At 45.5% G+C, this 19,807-nt stretch overlaps 2 protein-coding genes across 3 annotated transcripts in view; both read left to right on the top strand.

Annotated features, from left to right (window-relative positions):
* ZNF662 (zinc finger protein 662) overlaps window positions 1-19,807 on the top strand; it is a 72,993-nt gene that overhangs the window by 15,793 nt on the left and 37,393 nt on the right.
* The window catches only part of LOC110124069 (atypical chemokine receptor 2), a 41,302-nt gene that overhangs the window by 15,791 nt on the left and 5,704 nt on the right, over window positions 1-19,807 (top strand). The window contains exon 1 of one of the 2 annotated variants that reach the window (XM_020872399.2): window positions 18,730-18,824. The exons of the other annotated variant lie outside the window; for it this stretch is intronic. The gene's annotated coding sequence lies outside the window, so the exon portion shown is untranslated. Of the gene's footprint in view, window positions 1-18,729; window positions 18,825-19,807 lie in introns of those variants that run through there. 2 annotated transcript variants of the gene reach the window in all.

Consider the following 19,807-nt stretch of genomic DNA (forward strand, 5'->3'; position numbering starts at 1 on the left):
CCTCTGATGCCTCAGACCGGCTATTGGACACAGAGATACATAGAAGAATAAGATGTTGCCATCCTTTCAAGAAGCTCCCAGTCTGGTAGAGGCAGCGTATCCAAGCAGTTTATGATTGACCTCCAAGTGAGTTAAGCAGGCAAGAAGTGAGTGCTTTGGTAACACAGGCAGAACAATATTATGGGACGCGTAGTCCAGGATGGTATCCTGTAAGAGGCAACAGTAGGGCTGACATTGGGGATGGGCAGCTTAAGAGGGGTTCAGTTAGGCACATAGGCTCTGCTTTCAGATGACCTGGGTTCAAAACATCCTAACTGTGGACAAAGTCTGCCTCATCTCTCCATACCTGCTTCCTCATCTATAAAAGGGAGTGACCTGACCAAGTCACAGGGCCAGTGTGAAGATTGAATGAGTTTAAATGTTATTAGCCATGATGATGGTGCTGATTATCATTGGGGAGGTGGACTGTCTGTCTGGAAGGACAAAGCTTTCATAGGGGTTAAGGACAGCTCGAGCTATACAAGGCTGGATTATTTTCTTGTGAAAGGTGCAGGACAGGCAGAGCCAGTAGTTCTGGAATTTAATGTGAAACACAGAAGGCAAGTTTTATTTTCATCATTTGTGTTTTATTTTGCATCAGGGAGTAACTTCAAACCTTTGATTTCCATAAGACAAGGCTAGTGTGAGTATTTAAGTTTTAAAAAGTGATGAGTTGATTTAGAATATTCATACAATAATTCATAGTACAGGTGGTATGAGATGTGGCAAAGAGTGTGAAAGCAGTGGCAATGCCTGGTTTGAATCACTGGATTAGGAGACAGGAACCACCTTCACCTTACAGAATTTTATATTTTACTTTTAAAATTTCATTTTATTGAAGTATAGTTGATTTACAATGTTGTGTTAACTTCTGCTATATAGCAAAGTGAGTAGTTACATAGATACTCATTTTCATATATATTAATACATTCTTTTTCATATTCTTTTCCCATATGGTTTATCACAGGATGTTGAATATAGTTCCCTATGCTGTATATACACCAGGACCTCGTTGTTTATCTATAATAGTTTGCACCTGCTAATCCCAAATGACCCATCCACCCCCTCTTCCTCCTTGGCACCCTCACGTTCTCTGTGTCACTTTGCAGAATTTTAATTTCCGGGCCCAGCCCAGTATTCTCTGCAGCCTTGGATGGGACGTGGAGGCTGACGGTAAATACGCAGTATTTAGGAAAAGCCTAGAATTCCTGTCCACGTACTTTCATTTCTGGATACATTCAAGGGCAGTGTTTCAAACTGTGGGTCACCACCCAGAAGTGAGTTGTGAAATCGCTTAATGTGTTCTGCCCAGCATTTTAGAAATGTGAAACAGAATGAAACTGAAAATATCAAAATGCGTTACGGATTGTCAGGGCATTTATTTTTTTATGAAACTTGTGTAGTCGCTTGCTGGGTAAAATGCATTTCCTGTTGGGTTACAGGCAAAAGTATCTGCTTGGAGAGAAACAGGCCTGGCTTCTAGTCCAAGTTCTGCTCCTGCTCTGTTGTCTAGTGGGGTGATCCCTACACCCTCTGAGCCATGGAGGCAGATTAATTTTGCTGGGTGGCTAACATGCTATGTTATGTTTGGGATTCAGACTTGGCCAAGGTGTTTTCCAGTCCATTTATATGCCAGAGCCCTCCCCCTCCCCCTCCTAGGGATTGAGTTCTCTAGGACGGAGGTCTGGGATCAGGCCAAATAGGGCCCCAGAACTTTTTACGGTCACCGTCCTGAAATCATACAGATATTCCTTTTTGCAGATTTTCACTCCACACCCAGGGTTTTAGCTTCCAAACATTTCATCACATTTCCAATCACGGCATTTCCTTATCTCACGGTTTCCTCATTTTGTGGCCACACTTCCCACTGTGATATGTACTATCTGGGTGGAGCGTATTCCCAACCTGAAGCAGCCTCTGCGTTGTTTACCTCACCTCTCCTGTGGAACCAGAGGAGGCACACTGGGCCTCTCCAGCTCCCAGGGGATCATTCCCCTGAATTTGGCTCAGCAGTTTCCTCCCATTGACCCACTGCAGAGAGGGCTTGGGGGCAGCTCAAGGGGACAGTTCTTAGATGGAGTATGTAATACATAAATGTCTTAGCAGACCCAGAGACAGGGATTTGAGTGTAGATTTTAGTTTCAGTTTTATAAAGTTGCATTCACTTTTTAAACATACAGCAAAGAAGGTCAGCAATTGGCAGTGTCGTGTGGTTCAAATAGTAGTTTATTTGGGAGGTGGAAACACAGGCAGGGTAGTGGGGAAGTGAGAGAAGGGAGGGAAGGTCATGTAATCCCACTGGGGAAATTCAGGATAACAGTACAGACCATTCACCTGAGGGTTACTGGTGGCTCTTTTTTTTTTTTTTTAAGTATATTTGTCTGTGCCAGGGTTAGCTGTGGCAAAGGGGATCTTTATCCCTTTTGCAGTATGTGGGATTTATGTTCCCTGACAAGGGATCTAACCTGGTTCAGTTCAGTCGCTCAGTCGTGTCCGACTCTATGTGACCCCATGGACTTCAGCACACCAGGCTTCCCTGTCCATCACCAACTCCTGGAGCTTACTCAAGTTGATCGAGTAGGTGATGCCATCCACCCACCTCATCCTCTATTGTCCCCTTCTCCTTCTGCCTTCAATCTTTCCCAGGATCAGTGTCTTTTCAAATGAGTCAGTTTTTCCCATCAGGTGGCCAAGGTATTGGAGTTTCAGCTTTAGCATCAGTCCTTCCAGTGAATATTTAGGACTGATTTCCTTTAGGATGGACTGGCTGGATCTCCTTGCAGTCCAAGAAGCTCTCAAGAAACTGCTGTCCTGCATTGGGAGCGCAGAGTCTTAGCTACTGGACCAGCAGGGAAGTCCCTAGTTGAGGGCTCTTGAGGTGGTAGGAAGTGTTGTATCCCTGGAACTTCTGGCCCAGTCATTGGTTGGGGACCCTTGATGGGGTGGGATGTTTTAGTTCTCTGGAACTTCTGGCCTGGTGATTGCTGAGGACTCTTGAGGGGGTGAGAGCATTATTTCCTTGGAACTTCTGGCAGATGGCACTGATGGGGAAGCAGAGGTGAAACAGGCTTTGTTAGCCAGAGCAAGCCCTCAGACACAGCGTCGTGGGTGTTGCCAGTTGGGAGCCAGCCAGTGTATACCAAGTGGGTATAAGTAAGGGTAGGGCCTTGGAGCACCAGCAGTGGCACCTGCTGCAGAAGCTGTGCCCTTGGATTCTGAAAGTGCCACTAGCTCTTGAACACAAACTCAGTATACAAGAAAGTATCATCATATTTTCTGGAACAACTTATTTTCTGTTTTGTGACTGCATTCCACAGGATAATGGAAAATAAATGTCAGCCAGTGTGAGGGTCACCCTTTGCCCAGAATTGCATCAGGTCTAGGAGACTCAGTGCCAAGGCAAGCACTGTGCCACATGGTTCTTGGTGGAATCTGCCCATACAGGCCTCCACTTAGACATTTGCCTGCCTCCCAGTTGGTCACCAGCCCTATATGTCCACACTCAGGATGGTCCACCAGCACCTTCAGGCCTGGCAGTTCACTTGCATCTGTGCCAAGCTCTGGAGTGGGATGGGGCTGCCTGTGGCTGTGCTCACCTTAGACTCACAATGTGCCATGTCCCTCTTTCCCTTGATCCCACAAACCCCAGGTCTCTGGTGGGGAAGCAGAGCCCAGGGTCATCTAGTGTCTAGAGTCATCTAGTGTCTGAGGGGCTTCCCTCAGGCCCCTCATCTCCCCAGCCTGCGGAATAATTTTTTAGTTTGATGAAGGGCAGAAAGAGAACCTTAACATCCTCAAACTCCTGTACTCAAAGGACAAGGAAAATTGAGACTTTTTCTAAGATCTGGCTACTTGAGTGAAGGGAAAGTCACTATGGGGAAGAATGAATTGACATTTCAAAAATGCCCCACGCCGCCATGACCAGTGCACCACCAGTGACCACCACGTCGTCCACAGATGCTTCCACTACTCCTCTTTACCCTCTGTTCATACAGCTTGTGAGACAGAGGAAGGAAAGCTGTCATTTTAAGCAGAGCTGGAGTCCTTAACTTGGGGTCCTTAACCGCGATATGACTCAAGGAGGGAACCCAGAATTTTGATAGGAGGGAAATTTACATTTTTATTTTCAGTGTGTGCATGCTAAGCTGCTTCAGTAGTGTCTGACTCTGTGAGACCCCAGGGACTGTAGCCTGCCAGACTCCTCTGTCCATGGGATTCTCCAGGCAAGAATACTGGAGTAGGCTGCCACACCCTTCTGCAGGGGATCTTCCTAACTCAGGGATTGAACCCACATCTCTTACGTCTCCTGTATTGGCAGGTGGGTTCTTCACCACTACCATCACCTGGGAAACCCCTTTATTTTCATTAACCTCTGACAAAATTAACATGTTTGATTATGACTGTAAGTGACCAAACAGTAGTAGTATTAGCAGGATCTTTTCACAGGTATCTTAAAAATATAATTTATGCTTATCACTGTCATGGTAGTTGTAAGATTTGTTGCTGTATCTTTTTAAATGTGTTAATAAAGAAAGGCATATGTTACTGTATCATAAATGTGTTTTTAAAAATACTTTAAGAACTGTATTTCAGAATAATTTTTTACCTTTTAAAAAATTATCTTACCATAATTGTAGACCTGCATTTGCAAGAAATAATACAGAAAGAGCCTGTATCCCTTTCCTCTAGTTTCTCTCAGTATAACCTCTTGCAATAAGGAGATCATGATTTGAGCCACAGTCAGCTCCCAGTCTTGTTTTTGTTGACAGTATAGAGCTTCTCCATCTTTGGCTGCAGAGAATATAATCAGTCTGATTTCAATATTTGCCATCTGGTGATGTCCAAATGTAGAGTCTTCTCTTGTGTTGTTGGAAGAGGGTGTTTGTTGTTAAAACTCTGTTAGCCTTTGCCCTGCTTCATTTTGTACTCCAAGGCCAAACTTGCCTGTTACTCCAAGTATCTCTTGACTTCCTACTTTTGCATTCCAGTCCCCTATGATGAAAGGATATCTTTTTTGGATGTTAGTTCCAGAAGGTCTTATAGGTCTTCACAGAACTGTTCAACTTCAGCTTCTTCAGCATTACTGGTTGGGGCATAGACTTGGATTACTGTGATAGTGAATGGCTAGGCCATTCACCAGGCCATTCAGGTATGACCTAAATAAAATCCCTTATGATTACACAGTGGAAGTGCAAAATAGATTCAAGGAATTAGATCTGATAGACAAAGTGCCTGAAGAACTATGGACGGAGGTTCACGACATTGTACAGGAGGCAGTGATAAAGACCATCCCCCAAAAAGAAATGCAAAAAGACAAAATGGTTGTCTGAGGAGACCTTATGAAGAGCTGAGAAAAGAGATGCTAAAGACAAAGGAGGAAAAGAAAAATATACCCATTTGAATGCAGAGTTCCAAAGAATAGCAAGGAGAGATAAGAAAGCCTTCCTCTTTGATCAGTGTAAAGAAATAGAGGAAAACAATACAATGGGAAAGACTAGAGATCTCTTCAAGAACATTAGAGAACATTTCATGGAAAGATGGGCTCAATAAAGGACAGAAATGGGATGGACCTAACAGAAGCAGAAGATATTAAGAAGAGGTGGCAAGAATACACAGAAGAACTGTACAAGAAAGATCTTCAGGACCCAGACAACCACGATGGTGTGATTGCTCACCCAGAGCCAGACATCCTGGAATGTGAAGTCAAGTGGGCCTTAGGAAGCATCACTAGCGGATAGGAAACAAAGCTAGTGGAGGTGATGGAGTTTCAGTTGAGCTATTTCAAATCCTAAAAGGTGATGTTGTGAAAGTGCTACACTTAATATGTCAGCAAATTTGAAAAACTCAGCAGTGACCACAGGACTGGAAAAGGTCAGTTTTCATTCCAATCCCTAGGAAAGGCAATTCCAAAGGATCCTCAAACTACTGCACAATTGCATTCACCTCGCACACTAGTAAAGTAATGCTCAAAATTCTCCAGGTCAGTCTTCAACAGCCCATGAACTGTGAACTTCCAGATGCTCAAGCTGGATTTAGAAAAGGCAGAGGAATCAGAGATCAAATTGCCAACATCTGTTGGATCATCAAAAAAGCAAGAGAATACCAGAAAAACATCTACTTCTGCTTTATTGATTATGCTAAAGCCTTTGTATAGATCACAACAAACTGGAAAATTCTTCAAGACATGGAAATACCAGACTACCTGACCTGCCTCATGAGAAATCTCTATGCAGGTCAAGAAGCAATAGTTAGAACCAGACATGGAACAACGGACTGGTTCCAAATCGGGAAAGGAGTACATCAAGGCTGTATATTGTCACCATGCTTATTTAACTTATATGCAGAGTATATAATGGGCTGGATGAAGCACAAACTGGAATCAAGATTGCTGGGAGAAATATCAGTAACTTCAGATACACAGATGATACCAACCTTATGGCAGAAAGTGAAGAAGAGCGAAAGGCTTCTTGATGAAAGTGAAAGAGGAGAGTGAAAAAGCTGGCTTAAAGTTTACCATTCAAAAAATGAAGATCATGGCATCCAGTCCCATCACTTCATGGCAAATAGATGGGGAAACAATGGAAACAGTGAGAGGGCTCCAGAATCACTGCAGACGGTGACTGCAGCCATGAGATTAAGACAGTTGCTCCTTGGAAGAAAATCTATGACCAACCTAGACAGCATATTAAAAAGCAGAGACATTACTTTGCCAACAAAGGTCCATCTAGTCAAAGCTCTGGTTTTTCCAGTAGTCATGTATAGATGTGAAAGTTGCGATATAAAGAAAGTTGAGCACCGAAGAACTGGTGCTTTTGAACTGTGGTGTTGGAGAAGACTCTTGAGAGTCCCTTGAACTGCAAGGAGATCTAACCAGTCATTCCTAAAGGAAATCAGTCCTGAATATTCCTTGGAAGGACTGATACTAATGCTGAAACTCCAGTACTTTGGCCAGCTGATGTGAAGAACTGACTCCTTGGTTAAGACCCTGATCCTAGGAAAGATTTAAGGCAGGAGGAGAAGGGGACGACAGAGGATGAGATGGTTGGATGGCATCACCAGCTCGACGGACATGAGTTTGAGTGAACTCCAGGAATTGGTGTTGGACAGGTGTCAGGAGCCATTATGGGAGGTCCCGCCCATGACGAGGTCATGAAGAAAATACCAGGCAGGCAAGGCCATCCAGGATCCCATCCATGACAAGGTCATGAGGAAAATACCTGACAGGCAAGGCCGTCTAGGATAAGGGACCCTCCAGGTTGGCCTCGGCCTCTACCCCACCCTGTATCCTCCCTCCTTTTCTGCTGCTGCTCTTGTTCGCCCTGCTGCAGATTCTTATGTTGCCTGCCGAGAGCTCTCCTGCTCCTCTTTCACTGAATAAAGACCAACTTAAAAGCTAATTAATAAATCTCTTGGACGCTGGTACCCTATGAAGGGGCCAGGGATGAAGGAAATGCTTCAATTCAAACCCTTTTGCTGGCATTCTGGCTTGTTTGATAAATATGTGCTCTCATTGCACAAAATGCTCATGATTGTTATAAACATCCTAAGCACAGTACGCTAACAAACTATTAAGCATAGGTCCCTCTGCGGGGTGAGAAAAGCCCCACAAATATTATAGCCACATATGCGCCTCATAGAAAATAGTTTAGATAGAGATTAGCTGGTGACTTCTTGCAGGTAATTAACTTTTGGACTAAGAGCCTGTTTTGTGCCATATCTGCTGTTTTTGCAATCCTTTGCATTTCTGTTATGTAAAAAATGTAATCCTATCTAGTTCCCATGGAGATGACACCTAATAGAAAGAAAATAGATTAACCACAAAAAAGACAGGGTCGGCTACTGAAGTTGCTTAAAGTTGCAACAGGTGCAAGCCATAAATTGTCAACAGGCCTGAAAGCCGAAAGATATTATACATAGAGATTAACCATTAAAAAGGCCCTAATAGGCACAGAGCCCTTTGGGGGGTGAGGAAGCCCTATTAGAAAATACAAAACATATTGTTTTAAAAGTGGTTATTAGATCAACGTTTGATTGATGTTAATGTGCTGAGGTTGTGCAGTGGAAACTATTGTTAATATAGTTGGAGATCTAGAAAAATAAGAGTTTAGCCCTAGTGTAAAAACAATAAGATAATTGATAATTTTAACCAAGAGTGCTAAACAGGGGCTGCCTCACCAGAGCCAGAGTTGTGTGTTAAACTTTTTAGATAAATTTAGCTGAGAATTTCTGCAAAAAGACTGACTTTTATGTTAACAGGATTGTATTTCTATTATGTTGCAACCTGCTCTATCGTGAGACTGCCACTTTTCTGTTTTCTGCTAAGCTCAAGGCCAGAAGATAATATACAAAAAATCTATGGGAAAGGACTCTCATAAACAGAAAATATACAGAGCACACCTGGTTTCGTGAAGGACAAGCTGATGTCATGTTAAACTAAGTCTGTGTGCTTATCTGCCCCTTAGAAATGTACCAACTCAGGGTATAAAGGCGATGGTGAAACATAAAGCAACTGCCAGACTCTGCCGCATATCCTGGTCTGGTCTCTCTCTCTCTGGTCTCTCTCCCCCCCTCCCCCCCCCAGCAGACTTGGCCCTATCAAGGCCGGTCCTACGTGTCTCTCTCGCCGATGCCATTCATCCTGAGGGTTCCCCTGGATCCTGCTGGGCCTGGACCCTGGCAGACAGGGAAGCCTGCTGTGCTGCCATCCATGGGGTTGCAAAGAGTCGGACACGACTGAGCGACTGAACTGAACTGAACCTCTTGCAAAATTATAGTACATTGCCACAACTAGCAAAGTAACATTGTTATAGCCACTTACATAACCTTATTCATCAGTTTTATATGCACTCGTGTATGTGTGTGTGCATGCCATTGTGTGTGGGTGTATTTTGTTCTATGCAGTTTATCACATGTGTAGATTTGTGTGACTGCCATCAAGTCCATCACCACAAGGACCCCTCATGCTGTTCTTTCATAGGCTGACTCTTGCCTCCCTCTCCCTTCCTAAGGCCTGGTATCCACTAATCTGTTCCCAATCTCTACAGTTTTGTCATTCCAAGACTGTTATATAATGAAATCACTACCCTTTTGAGGTTTACATATTTTCAAAAGTGTGACCTTTTTGAGATTGACTTGTTTTCATTCTGTGTAATTCCCTAGAGATGTATCCAAATTGTTGTGTAGATAATATTTTGTTCCTTTTTGTCCTTGATTAGTATTCCATGGTAGGCAATACCCTAGTAGTTGAACCAGTTTTCCACTGAAGGGCATTTTGGATTGTTTCCATTTGTGGGCTATAATTTACTTTTAACGTATTTTTGTGTTTCTTAAAACATTCTTCTGAGAGTGAGTCCAGGGCTTTGCCACACAGACTACAGATCTGTCATCACAAAAACGAAGGTCTAATGTCTAAGAATACATGTCACATTATTCCCTTCTACTCCCAGGGACTGAGTGAGGATGGAGACAGGGTAGGGCAGCATTTCAGAGCTTCTGCCAGGTCTTTGGTTCCGCTGGCTGAGACCTGAGGCAGATGGCCTCTGGCGTTGCAGAGACATCACTGAGCTGATCTTCACCATTGAGGGGAGTGTGTCTGTGGGAAGGGGAGTTGTGTCTGTGGGGCAGGGAGTGTGTCCATGGGGAGGGTAGTCAGAGGATGAAGAGTGCCCCATTCACACGGCAATGTGAAACTCAACCATTGCCCCAAGCCTAAGAAGTATCACAGATGAATCACGTGAGTGACTCTGAGGAGACAGAGTGGAGTGACAGGGGTGAGTTGCACATCTGGAATAGCTGGGGCAGTGAATGGCTGTGGGAGGTGAGCTGTGAGGCGATCATCATGATAATCGCTCGGCCTCCTGTCCCCCAAGAACATCCCCCAACCTGGGTCGTTTCAGGTGGAACTTGTGCTGTCTCCTGTTTATTAGGCCCAGCTCTACATGGTACTGTGTGACCTTGACAGGAGTCTGGTGGCCAAGTACCAAGTAACGCCTGGAGCTAAGAAGCCATTCAGGAGGAAGACGGCCAGAACAAGGTGAGGTCAGTGCAGGAATGCAGGAGGAGACTGTAAGTCTTCACGCACCAGCGCCATGCACGGGCACCAAAGATTGAATGGGGCTGCGCATTGAGCATCAGTGCTGCTCACCTTTCCAGAACAACATCGGCTATACAATATGTGCCTCCTGAGGAAAGAACAGACTGGCCTGTGAAGCTGTAAGCCTGAATCTGATGAAACCTCTCACTTCCAATTCGTAGGAAATATGGAGGGCAGAGGCACGTGGTAAACAGCACCATGAGGTTGCAATCAGCACAGTCCAGGCTATGGGAACTTTACATACATGAACAACCAGGTTCTTCAAGAAATAAGTTGCAAGGCAAAGCAAAAAGGTGGAGGTGGAGAGGGAACCTACACATCTAAGAAGACTTAAAATATATATCAACCGCCAACCATGTGTGGACCTTATCTGAATTGAAGAAACAAACTGTGAAGGGAGACATTTATGAGACCAGTGACTGGGTAGTTGATATTAAGGAATGGGTGTTAATTTTTAAGGTGTGACTGTGGTGAAAGTCATTTATCTTTTAAGGGCACATACTCAACTTTCTACAACTTGCAAGTTATGACATCTGGCATTTGCTTCAAAGTAACACAATTTTGCCACTGGTAATAGCAAACACCCTCTTCCAACAACACAAGAGAAGACTCTACACATGGACATCACCAGATGGTCAACACCGAAATCAGATTGATTATATTCTTTGCAGCCAAAGAGGGAGAAGCTCTATAAAGTCAGCAAAAACAAGACGGGGAGCTGACTGTGGCTCAGATCATGAACTCCTTATTGCCAAATTCAGACTTAAATTGAAGAAGGTAGGGAAAACCACTAGGCCATTCAGGTATGACCTAAATCAAATCCCTAACAATTATACAGTAGAAATGAGAAGTAGATTTAAGGGACTGGATCTGATGGACAGAGTGCCTGATAAACTATGGACGGAGGTTCATGACATTATACAGGAGACAGAGAGCAAGACCATCTCCAAGGAAAAGAAATGCAAAAAAGCAAAATGGCTGTCTGAGGAGGCCTTACAAATAACTGTGAAAAGAAGAGAAGCAAAAAGCAAAGGAGAAAAGGAAAGTTATACCCATTTGAATGCAGAGTTCCAGAGAATAGTAAGGAGAGATAAGAAAGCCTTCCTCAGTGATCAATGCAAAGAAATAGAGGAAAACAATAGAATGGGAAAGACTAGAGATCTCTTCAAGAAAATTAGAGATACCAAGGGAACATTCCATGCAAAGATGGTCTCAATAAAGGACAGAAATGGGATGGACCTAACAGAAGCAGAAGATACTAAGAAGAGGTAGCAAGAATACACAGAAGAACTGTAAAAAAAAAAAAAAAAAGATCTTCATGACGCAGATAACCACGATGGTGTGATCACTTACCTAGAGCCAGACATCCTGGAATGCGAAGTCAAGTGGGAGCATCACTACGAGCAAAGCTAGTGGAGGTGATGGAACTCCAGTTGAGCTATTTCAAATCCTAAAAGATGATGTTGTGAAAGGCTGCACTCAGTATGCCAGCGAATTTGGAAAACTCAGCAGTGACCACAAGACTGGAAAAGATCAGTTTTCATTCCAATCCCTAAGAAAGGCAATGCCAAGGAATGCTCAAACTACTGCACAATTGCACTCATCTCACATGCTAGTAAAGTAATGCTCAAAATTCTCCAAGCCAGGCTTCAACAGTCCATGAACTGTGAGCTTCCAGAAGTTCAAGCTGGATTTAGAAAAGGCAGAGGAACCAGAGATCAAATTGCCAACATCCATTGGATCATCGAAAAGAGAGTTCCAGAAAAACATCTATTTCTGCTTTATTGACAATGTCAAAGCCTTTGACTGTGTAGATCACAATCAACTGTGGAAAATTCTGAAAGAGATGGGAATACCAGACCACCTGACCTGCCTCTTGAGAAATCTGTATGCAGGTCAAGAAGCAACAGTTAGAACTGGACATGGAACAACAGACTGGTTCCAAATAGGAAAAGGAGTACATCAAGGCTGTATATTGTCACCATGCTTATTTAACTTATATGCAGAGTACATCATGAGAAATGCCAGGCTGGATGGAGCACAAGCTGGAATCAAGATTGCTGAGAGAAATATCAATAACCTCAGATATGCGGATGACACCACCCTTATGGCAGAAAGTGAAGAAGAACTAAAGAGCCTTTTGATGAAAGTGAAAGAGGAGAGTGAAAAAGTTGGCTTAAAGCTCAGCATTCAAAAAAATGAAGATCATGTCATCCGGTCCCATCACTTCATGGCAAATAGATGGAGAAACAGTGAACAGTGAACGCAGTGGCAGACTTTATTTTTGGGGGCTCCAAAATCACTGCAGATGGTGACTACAGCCATGAAATTAAAAGGTGCTGGCACTTTCTTAAAGTATATATATGAAAATTGCCAGAATAAATAAAATTGATAAAACTATAACACATGTGGTGAGGAGAAAACAGCTGGATTTGGAAGGAAGTTGCCATGAGTACCTGGCTGGGGGCCAAGGGTGGGAATGCAGAGTCAGGCCCCCTGGGCTTGAGACAGACATGTGGGGAGGGCCTCGGGGGGGCAGATGGGGTGAAAAGGTGAAGGAGTGTTTGGCAAGGCTTTCAGTTCTTAACAGTTGATGAACAGCTTTCACAGTTTCCAAGACCGTAAAATGTTTGGAAGAAAATAATTCCACAGAAATGAACTGGCCACAGAAAGCTTGCACCTCAGCTCATCCTTGCCTCCTACCTAGTTTCGGGCTTTGCTGTGAGCACCAGTTTTCAAGCCCTACACAATGTCATCCCTGCTTGGAACCCGAGGGTTTGTGCCACTGCTGCTGATTGCTGACCCTGACCTCACTCTGGCTGGGTGTCAGTCATGTTCTCATGGGCAAAGCCCCAGAACCAACAACAGGGTGACCCAGCTGCTGGAACATGGATGTCATCAGAGCCGACCGACCTTCTACAACCACTCTCCAGAGAAGCCCCAGGGAGTGGATTTAAGTCATTCTGGGAAGCATGTGCTGCATGCTAAGTTGCTTCGGTCGTGTCTGACTCTGTGAGACCCCATGGACTATAGCCCACCAGGCTCTGTCCATGGAATTCTCCAGGCAAGGATGCTTAAGTAGGTTGCCATGCCCTCCTCCAGGGGATCTTCCTGACCCAGGGATCAAACTTGGTCTCTTACGTCTCCTGCATTGGCAGGCAGGTTCTTTACTTTACCACTAATGTCACCTGGGAAGCATCCGTTCACCGAGTACACTTGTATTACAGTTCTACTCCATGTCAAGCCCTCGCTGGGCTTTTCTGTGAGGGATTTGCAGATAAATAAGAAATAATTTCTGTCCTAAAACAGCTCATTAGGTCTGAGTTGGAAGGGAGGGAGAAGGAAGAAGCAAAGAATTAAACAGAGTATTCTCATACATTGTGGGCAAGGGAGCACTCGGGTGGGAATCAGAAAGTCCAAGGGCTCCTATCAACTGCAGGTTTCTGGTCAAGTGACTTTCCCTCTCTGAGTCTTGGCAGCTGCGTCCCCAAAAAGGGTGTGATAACCTCAGCTTGGCCCAACCCACAGAGAAGGCATGTGGAGAGCCACTGCATTAACATGGAATATGTGGTTGAAGGTATTGTGTTAAAGTAATAAATATGTTGATTTCAAACAGGTATGTTTGTACCCTGGCAAGGGGCTGCTGAGTGGTGAGAAGATTACATACCCCCTCCCACCTTAACTGGAAGCAGCCCCCTCATGAGGCCCTGAGCTCCAGACCATGGGCAGATGTACAGAACGGGAGACCACACATGTCTGGGGTGGTTGGAGGGGGCCAGAAGGTGCAGAAGGAGGAGATGCAAGAGGTGAGATAAACATCATTTCTCTCCTGCTGGGCCATCAGTGGAGCATAGGAGAAAGAAGCTACTCTGAGATTTGTCACAACATTTAATCAGTGACTCGACATGGGCACCTGTAGAAATTGAGCGCAAGTCTGTGCTTTAGGATTTCCAACTCTAAAACCCTGCAGTTGGACCAGACTAATGCTCTCGTGGGCCCAGCACAGAATGGGGTGAGCTTTGCCCAAGGATTACAGAGAAAGAGAGACAGCGAGTGAGACAGAGGCTGAGGCTGGGCCAAACCAGGGCTCCTTCCTCTAAAATCCAGTTTGTCAAGTTTGGCTAGACTCCATCAACAAGTTAACCAGCTGCCTCTCCCGTTCCTGTGTAGTGAGGGTAGTGCCAGGTACTCTGCGTGCAGAGGCTCAGAGCCAGGCATCAGGGTGGGCTGGAGGGACTTGGGGAGGCTCAGGGCGGGGGAGACAGCCTTCAGCTGGCTCATGGAGGACAGGTTGCATGCGGAAGCTTGGCAGATTCACAGCCCATGCTCGGCTGAAAAGAGAAGCAGGTGTTTTGAAAATGCGATGCCACTTTTCACTGTAGTTAGGAAATGTGTTCAGTGAGTTAGGAATGTGTCAGAATAGTAAAGATTGTCAAGTCACAGACCTGTAGTCAAGGGCACTGTGCCTTGTGGGAGAGGCCTGTGAGCATCCTGGCTGTCTGGGTTCAGAAACTGAGTCCACTCCTTCTGCAGGTCAGACAGTCTTACTGAAGAGAGCAAAGAGAATGAGTTCAGAGCCCCCCGTCTCCCTCAGCTCCCTCGGACTCGGGCCAGTCCCACTGCTTCCTGGCCAGTTTCTCTTGCTGCAGCGCTACGCTCACTGCCTTGGCTGCCCTTGGAGCTGGTGGAGGACAGCTGGCAGCTATGTCTTTGGTGGAGCGCAGTTCCTCTTTATGAATCTGGGTAAATGTTGCCCAGCTGTCTGCCACCCAGGCTTTCCAGCAACTGTCCCTGCAGCACAGCAGAGAAGGGGGAGTCAGGAATGAAAAGCTCAGGGCATGAGGTTGGCTGGTACTGCCATGGGCCAGGTCAGGATTGGGGTGGAGAGCAGGATGATGGACTGGAAAGCAGTGGAAGGATGTGGACCTACCTGGTCAGCCTTTCCTGGCATTGGAGCCCATGACTGACTTCCTTTGACTGGAACCTGCCTATTCCAGGAAAAGGCCCAGCTCTTACTGGGAAGATGCCCGAGTGAATTTTAGGGAAACCTGGCCACTCATGCAAAGACAGCTGCCCCAGTATCCTGCCCTGCCCACCATGATGGACTGTGGCTGGGAAATCAAGTCAGCAGGAAGCAGATGGTTTGAAATATTTCAAAAGAACATAAAAAATGAAATGAAAGTAATACTCATGAGTCTCTCAGTTCAGTTCAGTTGTCCGACTCTTTGCGACCCCATGAACCGCAGCATGCCAAGCCTCCCTGTCCATCACCAACTCCCGGAGTCCACCCAAACCCATGTCCATCGAGTTGGTGATGCCATCCAACCATCTCATCCTCTGTCGTCCCCTTTTCCACCTGCCCTCAATCTTTCCCAGCATCAGGGTCCCCTCAAATGAGTCAGCTCTTCGCATCAGGTATCCAAAGTATTGGAGTTTCAGCTTCAACATCAGTCCTTCCAATGAATACCCAGGACTGATCTCCTTTAGGATGGACTGGTTGGATCTCCTTGCAGTCCAAGGGACTCTCAAGAGACTTCTCCAACACCACAGTTCAAAAGCATCAATTCTTTGGCACTCAGCTTTCTTCACAGTCCAACTCTCACATCCATACATGTCTACTGGAAAAACCATAGCCTTGACTAGACGGACCTTTGTTGGCCAAGTAATGTCTCTGCTTTTTAATATACTGTCTAGGTTGGTCATAACTTTCTTCCAAGGAGTAAGCGTCTTTTAATTTCATTGCTGCAGTCACTATCTGCAGTGATTTTGGAGCCCCCAAAAATAAAGTCTGCCATTGTTTCCTCTGTTTCCTCATCTGTTTGCCATGAAGTGATGGGACCGGATGCTGTGATCTTAGTTTTCTGAATGTTGAGTTTTAAGCCAACTTTTTCACTCTTCTCTTTCACTTTCATCAGAAGGCTCTTTAGTTCTTCTTCACTTTCTGCCATAACGATGGTGTCATCTGCATATCTGAGGTTATTGATATTTCTCTCAGCAATCTTGGTTCTAGCTTGTGCTTCCTCTAGCCCAGCATTTCTCATGATGTACTCTGCATATAAGTTAAATAAGCATGGTGACAATATACAGCCTTGACGTACTCCTTTTCCTATTTGGAACCAGTCTGTTGTTCCATGTCCAGTTCTAACTGTTGCTTCCTGATCTGCATACAGGTTGGTTTCTCAAGAGGCAGGTCAGGTGGTCTGGTATTCCCATCTCTTGAAGAATTTTCCACAGTTTATTGTGACCCACACAGTCAAAGGCTTTGGCATAGTCAATAAAGCAGAAATAGATATTTTTCTGGAACTCTCTTGCTTTTTTGATGATCCAGTGGATGTTGGCGATTTGATCTCTGGTTCCTCTGCCTTTTCTAAAACAAGCTTGAACATCTGGAAGTTCACATCAATATATATAAATAAATAGGACAAAGGACCAACTCTTAATGGTAAAATTCCAGTTAATAAATGTAGGAAGAATGATGGAAATAGAAAACCACCATTTGTCAGACACCACAGTAATAATTGTTGTCAGAAAGCATCATTCGATGGGTGCTAAAATTAGTAGTGAAAGTATAAGAAGATACAGGATATTTACATAGTTTCAAAATACCTCCCCAGAAGATGCTTATTAATTACAAAGGGTTAATTTCACTGTAATTTCACTGAGGAAAAACCTGGCAGACGCCAGCTTACCCAGTGACCAAAGTTAGCATGGTCAGTAATGAGCCATATTGAAATCAGTTACCTCTGGTATCATGTAGTGAGAGGGACACATCGCTTCTCTGGCACACATGTTCCTACCCAAAATGCATAGCCTCAATCTAATCATGAAGAAGCATCAAACCAAAATTTAGGTTCATTCTACAGTTCTCTTCAAAATGGTGAAGGTCATGAAAGACAAAGCAAGGCTGAGGAACTGTCCCAGAGAGGAGAGACCACGGAGGCACCACCGCCAAATGCAGGGTGGGGTTCTGCTTAGGATCCAGGACCAGACAGGACACTCATGGGACAGGTGGTGACATTCGAGTAGATCTGTGGATTTGTTGAAGTATGACCCCTTGGACTGTAGCCTGCCAGGCTCCTCTGTCCATGGGGTTCTCCAGGCAAGAATACTGGAGTGGGTTGCCATTTACTTCTCCAGGGGATCTTCCTGACCCAGGGACTGAACCCAAGTCTCCTGCATTGGCAGGTGGATTCTTTACCGCTGAGCTACTAGGGAAGTCCAGTTAATGATATTATGTCGATGTCAATTTCATGGTTTAGATCATTGTGTTATGATTATGTAATATGTTAACAAGAATTCTATGCACAGTTTTTGTAAGTCTAAAAATTATTTTAAATTAAAAAATTAAATTTAATTTAAAAATGTAAAAAATTAAAATTAAAAAGGGGGTGGTAAGGAAGAAGCCCAAGTTCTAGAACTTAGCTGTTCCCCTAGATGTAACCAGGACTCTGTGGCCTTATTCTCCCTATTGGTAATTAACATATGCCCCAGAGAGACCTGGAAACCCACGAGGAAGGTCCCTTGCTTCCCACTGTTGGGAGTGGAACCCATCACAGACTCGGCCTCCTGTGGCCTATGGACCCCAGAGGAAGGCAAATGTCTGTCTTTGTCCACCTCTATGGGGACATTTAGTTCTCATGCCTGTCTGAGGGAGACACCAACCCCACCTCCCCAAAAGATCTGAAAACCAAGGCTCAGAGAGGTGAGGCTACATTCTCTAGGTCACACAGCATGTACAGAGCCAGATTCAAGCCCAGCCCTGTGTGACCCTATCGCCAGTGCCTGTAACCACCTGCCTTATTCAGTTACCTGCTCGGTTCAGATGGGGCAGTGAGCATTCACCAAGCATCTGCTGTGTGTCAGGCTGGCCGTGGGGCTGGAGATGAAGGCAGCTGAGACTCACAGTGGACCACAGGTGCCATCCTGACAGAGAGGCACCCTCATACTGCCGAGCACATGACAGGCAGTGTGTTCCACACATGTATTCATTCATTTGGTCTGCTCTTGCCTGGCCCTGGGCTCAGCCTGGTGGGTCACATATGGTCCTTGAGCAGACATGTGAACAGACAACTAGCTCTGAAGAGATTCATGCTGTGATGGGACTGGCAGGGGGGGCAGGGAAGGGGAAAGAGGGGAGTTGGCCTGAGAAATCTAGTAGATGAGAGAATTGATGTCACTGCGGGTGAGCCAGACACAGCTCTGATTGTGCGGAATTAACGTCAGAGGAGGAGAGTTGGGTGGTGGGCCGGGGAGCGGAGAGGGGTGCAGAATCCAGGACCGATGAAGCTGGTGGCTGGGAAGGCTACTTAAGATAGGGGAAAGAGTAAGTGAAAGCCTGGAAGCCTGGACTGAGGCGTTTCGTGTCCTTTGCTCAGCTGCAGGAGAATGGTTCCAGAGAAGTGTGATTGGGGACACATGTTTTCTAAAGTAATTAGTGTATCTTTGGGGGTGGTGTTCTTTCAACGAGGCGGTCATTTGAGCTTGACTCAAGTTCAGTGTGCAGCTGAGGTGGGTCTGGGGCAGGCACAGGGGATATGCAAAGAGGATGCAGGCAGGAAGCCATCTGGGGAGGGGAAGAGCTTATAAAGAAGAGTCACTCCCTCTGCACTTCCCAGAGGAAGAGGGACCCAGATACTGCTGCTCTCCTCCTGAGTGCGAGGTGGATGTCCCCAGGCAAGTGGGTCTGGCTCTGGTAGGTGTCAGCCACTCTGGGAATGGGGTGGGGGGGCCCTATGCAGGGGCCACAGGGAGAGACCAGATCCTGTGGCCGGGAGAGGGGACAGGTGTGGGGAGAGACAGGAGCTAAGTAGGGTGAGCATGGCACTCTCTCTCAGGGACAGCTGTTGGAGCAGTGGCCCAGGCAGCCAGGGAGGAAGGTGGCCTGCTGGCCCCTTACGCCCTTGACTCTGGCTCTGAGACGCTCTGCTTTGTGGGTTTGGGAAATCCCTGAGGGTTGGTACCAGACGAGGCTGGGTAACCTCAGCTGTTCCCTTTCCTCTCTGGGCTGTACTATGATGGGGAAAGATGAGATAGCCTCTAAGAGGCCCCTCTCCCAGGGCTGAGGTTCCCAGCACACATCCACACTCTCTTCTTAAAAGCCCACATCCTCTCTTTTTATCCCCAAACCTGCCAAGATCTCAACCCCTCCATCTGTCCCAAACAGTCGCAGGATATCCTTTTATCCATCCCAACTTGAGCTAAGTGTCATTTTAGGGCCTGGAGGGGAAACCAATAGTCATGTGCCAGGCACTTATTTAATTATTAATTAATATTATAGAAACACCACCAGGGAAGCATTTTAGAGTTGAGAAAACTAAGGCTCAGAGAGGTTAAGTAATTCACTCAGGGATGCTCAGCCATGAGTGAACCAGCCTGTAGTCTGTTCCTCCATGCTGCACCATGCTGAGTATACCACTCTCCCTGGGGGTAGTTACAGTGGGGTGGGCATTTCATTTTGACCCCAGCATAATGCTGAAATGCAAACAAGGAGCTCAAGTGGTGAAAGTTCAGGTAACAAGAGAAGCAAAAAAAAAAAAAAAAAAAGAAGTGGGGAGCAAAAATGATTCAGGAAAGATTTGAGAATCTTCCGCAGCAGCTCCTTGAAGAGCCGGGTTCTAAAATTACCTAGTTTTTATTAATTGAAGGAAACTTTGGGTGAAGGGGTGGTTGTTGTGA

The sequence above is a fragment of the Odocoileus virginianus genome, chromosome 26 (genome assembly GCF_023699985.2).
Source record: "Odocoileus virginianus isolate 20LAN1187 ecotype Illinois chromosome 26, Ovbor_1.2, whole genome shotgun sequence".
In the NCBI taxonomy this organism is placed as follows: domain Eukaryota; kingdom Metazoa; phylum Chordata; class Mammalia; order Artiodactyla; family Cervidae; genus Odocoileus; species Odocoileus virginianus.